This window comes from Pteropus medius, unplaced genomic scaffold (genome assembly GCF_902729225.1).
Source record: "Pteropus medius unplaced genomic scaffold, Ma_sr-lr_union100, whole genome shotgun sequence".
NCBI lineage: Eukaryota > Metazoa > Chordata > Mammalia > Chiroptera > Pteropodidae > Pteropus > Pteropus medius.
In genome coordinates, this window is record NW_024340849.1 from 32218622 (window position 1) to 32223397 (window position 4776).

Below are 4776 nucleotides of genomic sequence, written 5' to 3' on the forward strand. Positions count from 1 at the left end.
ATGTTGAAAATCCACAAAGAGGTTCAAAGTATCTATTTCAGGTCCCCTTCCTAACCCCACTCCCCCCCCTGCCCCCACCAAAAGTAATCCTGGGAAATCACTTTACATTTTCTGGATTCATTGTTGAACATTTTAATCTTTGGAGGGTGGTAAGTTTCTTTTTTTAAAAAAAAATTGAGGATTTGAAACATGAAATTAAAGGCTTAAACCAGGTTCAAAACATTTTCTTCCTTAGGTCTAATCTAAATGAGAAACTTTCAGCTACAAAAGAAAACAGTGCTTGAATGAGAGCCTACTTTTTGATAGTGATAAAATCCAACTCATTAGGGATTGTTGTGTGCATAGATTAACTTCATCTTAAGTGTGGTCATCAAGGTCAACTCTTGGAGACATTCAGTGCCCTAGAGATGAAGGCAAATGGAATGCACTAAATTAACTACAGAGGCAGCTCAGCCTCCTCACTCAGGGTACTTGCTATCACTTTGTCTTCCCTAATGCTGCTGACCATCAGTTTACCACCTGGCTTCCACCTCTAGGCACAGAGCATTTTGGATGTGTCTTACAATCAGAAGGAACACATGTAAAATACATCTACCACTGTTTTCATTCCGACTTTAATTGCAGTTGATTATTTACATAACTCCCCATATATTTACCCCTCTCACTCAAATGTAAACTCCTCTTATTTTGTAATTTAATAAATGTTCAGAGAAGGAAGAAATTAATATTAGAGAGTATATACAGGTATCCCTCACTTTTTGAGAGTTCACATTATGCCACTTCACTTTTATGAAAAACCTACATTAGTACCTGTTTTTGCTAACCAAAAAGAATTTGATTAGGATTTTTGCTTTTATGAAAAAAAGGCAAAAGCGAAAATACGTTCAGTGTTTTTTTGCAGCAGCCCTCATAGAGGCAGTGCATATCCTGAGCAGTGAGAGTGGCCCGTCTGAGTTCCTTCCCAGGGAACTACACTCAGTGTTTTGGCACCAAACACCATAGTTTTAACTCTGTCTGTGAGTACCTGTGCTTCATCTCCATTTATTTTGTGCATTTGTTAGCAAGATGTTATTCTAAAGTATCAGCAAAGTCTAAATGAGCTTGGGAGGGTGTTATTCTTAGTGTAAAACTGGACATAATTAAGTGTTTGGATCATGGTGAACAAAATAGGCATTGTGTGAGTGTTGAATTTTGGGTCTGAGAATGCTCAAATATTTTCCAGGTGAGTTAACGGTAGTTGCTTCTTTGCTTTACACCATTTTAGTTTACGAAAATTTTCATAGGAGCACTCTTGGACAGCAGGAAAAATCTGTGCATGGAAAGTGCTTAGTAAATGGTTGTAGGTTATTTTCTGCATTGAGGATAACAATATGAAAAAGAAAAAGCACACAGATATTTGGGCACTCAGTTTACCATGTTTTGCAAAATGTAATTAGGTGGCACCATTTGTATGGTCTTGAATTGAGGGTATTAGAATAGAATATTTGTCTCTTTTTATTTTTATTTATTATTTATTTATTTTTTTAAAGTTACTTAATTTTTTAAATTTTTTATGATGACATTGGTTAATGAAATCTAATAAGAATTTACTAAAAAAGGATATTAAATAAGGAAGAAAGGAGAATGTGGTTAAGGAAAATGGGAAAATTTACTCTGCTGCTTTTATTTTTTTATTTTTATTTATATATTTTAGGAATATTTTTTATTAAGTTAATTGGGGTAACATCGGTTAATACAATTATATAATTTTCAGATGTACATTATAATTTGACATCTATGTATTCTATTGTGTGTTTACCATCCCAAGCTTCATTTCCTTCAGCTGCCATATATTTGATCCCCTTTACCCACTTTACCTCCCCCTACTTCCGTATATTTGACCCCCTTTACCCATGCTCTGCTGTTTTTAAAATGCTCTCTGAGATTCATTCATGAACAGGGTGTGGAATGTGAGACCTGGCAATATGCAAGCTCGCACTTACTGTATTCTATGAAGAATAAAACAGAAACTTACCTAGTTTGATTGAGATCTTGGCGTAGCCTAAAGAAGGCAAAGGAGACCTAGTTTTCTTAGCTGACTAAAGTCATAAAATGTGGGGAGTTCCCAAAAAATAAAGGGTAAGACAAGTTTATTTTTCAAACTAGAGATTTGTTGACAAATTCATAGCTGTGTTATGTTGCAGGATTATACACCTCCTCCAAATTCTTAAATAATACAAATGACATAGCTATTAGATGTTTAAATGTTTTATTATAGTCAGAATGACCTTAACATAAAAGGCATTCATTCATTTTCTGCATCAAAGGTCAATTCTTATGATCTTGTGGAGGACTCAAATGTTTCCAAATCTCTGTTTGTTTTTCTACTTCTACGTGCATTACTGATTTCATTTTGAATTTCTCACTTACAGAGGCATTCATCTCAAATCCTGCACCTAAAATCTTACTGTCATAAGCTATATGGCAAAAGCCTATCCAGTCTGTTAGCACCCCATTTTCAAGAAGTGTTTATCAGCCCTCCAGTGGAGCCCTTTGCCAGCCACCACTGCAGAAAACATGCCCAGAGATAAATGGATTGTGTGATTCATTGCCTTGGAAAGGGGGGGTGATACTTTCTGGAGGTAGGTTTGGAGAGGAAACGGAGGCTCTAAAACTTCACCAACACATTTTCATTACTCCATGAAATCCTCTCTATCTTCTACTAGGTTATCAATTCAGCTCACGGAAATTTTTCTCTTTTCTTTTTTATCAGCACCCAATCTGTGTTGCTCTCTTAAAGCAAAGCAATCCCTGGTCAAGGTCTGCCTCTCTGGAAGGCTCAGACACTTTCCCCAGACGACTAATCCTGAACTTTTATATTCAGATGGGCAAGAAACTATGTAAGAAGCCTTGTGCCATGACACTATCATAATTTTTTTTTTTTTTAAACCAGGGCACTATTACCTTCTGAAAAGAAAGAGCTAACTCAAAGACATGCTCATTTAAACAGCATAAAAGATGATGATATTAAAGGAAGATGTTGTTTTGGAAAGGTAGAGATAAAAGACAAAAAATGGACTGACATAAGAATTACAGTTTGCTTTTTAAGAAAACTTTCACCCAGAGAAAAAATTACATCATTTGGGATTTTAAAAACTTGGAAATAAAGATTATAAATTTTAGAATGTGATTTCTAAAAATAAGCAAGAGGATCTCATATCCTTCTATGTGAAAACTACTTTTTTGACTTAATCGACAAGCAGATCTTCATTCAAAAAAACGAAAACTGCTTATTCAGTGACGCTGCTCACCAAAGGAATTATTCTTTGACTATGTTTTTAGTTGGGCGTGGAAAGGTAATTTTCTCCCTTGGCTGGAAGCTTGGAGAAGAGCCAAAGTGAACACCCTTGTGAACACAAAACAATTAGGAAAGATTCATTCTGAATCAGTTGGCTATCATGAGCAAACTGGGATTTATTAATCTGCCCTGATTGAAATTACTTAAAATATAGATTTGGAAGTGAGTAAGGGAAGGAACAGGGTAAAAAACTAACCCTGGGACAATTAAATGTTTACATGTTCTGAAATCATAAGAATAGATAGACAAAAATGAACATTAATAAGAAATATAATTGGTTAGTACCTTTATAACTTTTTTTATTGATCATTATTTTAAAAGAATTAGAAAAAGATTAGTGTTATATTTTCTGTTTACCAAATTTGGATTTGTGAAAGCATAGGTATAATTCTCAAACATTAGATATTCACAATATCTAGAATTCATATCTTTTTTTAAAAGAAAGAATTGTTTCATTTAGACTGTGCAAAGACAAGTTAATAACCACATAACGTAGTTTTCTTTCAGAAACCAAAAATAGCTTTTATTTGAAAATACAACTTTCTATCTATGGCCATGCCACCCTGAACAAGTCCAATCCCATTTGATCTTGGAAGCTAAGCAGAGTTGGGCCTGGTTAGTACTTGGATGGGAGATCACTTAGGAAGATCAGGTGCTGTAGGCGTAAAAAAAAAATAAATAAAATAAGGGATTATAAGATGACAAGGTCCTTGCAATCTGTGAGGTCAACCAAGGGTTGAAAAATAAAATAAAATAAAATAAAATAAAATAAATATAAAAATAAAAAATAAAATAAAATAAAAATACAACTTTCTTTTCCGACATTTACAGAGTTAAGGATTTTTTTATGAAAGCATTATAGTATGTAATAACTTTCTTTTATACAATATATATTTAAAAGCTGGGACCAACATAAATTGTTATAATTAGTTGATTAAAATGTGCATGGGGCATTTGTTTTCAAAGTTATGAGCAAGTGGTCAAATTCTACACATCTAGCATGTTGGTACAACTACAAATAGCTTTAGGGTGGAGGGAGGCACAACTCAACCAACGCTTTTTAATTCACTAATGCAATTAGTTACAAGTGTTTTCAGTCGTAATTCTTTAAAGTCTTACAATATTATTTTAACTAATAACAGCAAAGGTCAATGCTGAAAAGTTGATCAGATTATAGTATAATTCAAAGGGCTATTTTTCTTGTAATAACATTTACTTGCTTTGATCATGAAAATATGTTATATGCATACTTATTGAAAACAAACCTCATGAGAGTTTGTCTTCTTGAGAAAAGTTTTACTGACTCAAATTTATATTCAGAATTTTGTATCTCTCCACTTTATACAAAGCAGAGTAACAGTTAGATTTCCAGATTGAGTTTATAGTTCTATAAAATAATCTCTGGCAGAAAAAACACAATGTTCCATATTCAAAGTTGG

The 4776-nt window shown here is 33.6% G+C and overlaps 1 pseudogene; it reads left to right on the forward strand.

Annotated features, from left to right (window-relative positions):
• Positions 1-3882: 3882 nt before the first annotated feature.
• On the forward strand, positions 3883-4001 carry LOC120589814 (uncharacterized; annotated as a pseudogene).
• The last annotated feature ends 775 nt before the right edge of the window (positions 4002-4776 follow it).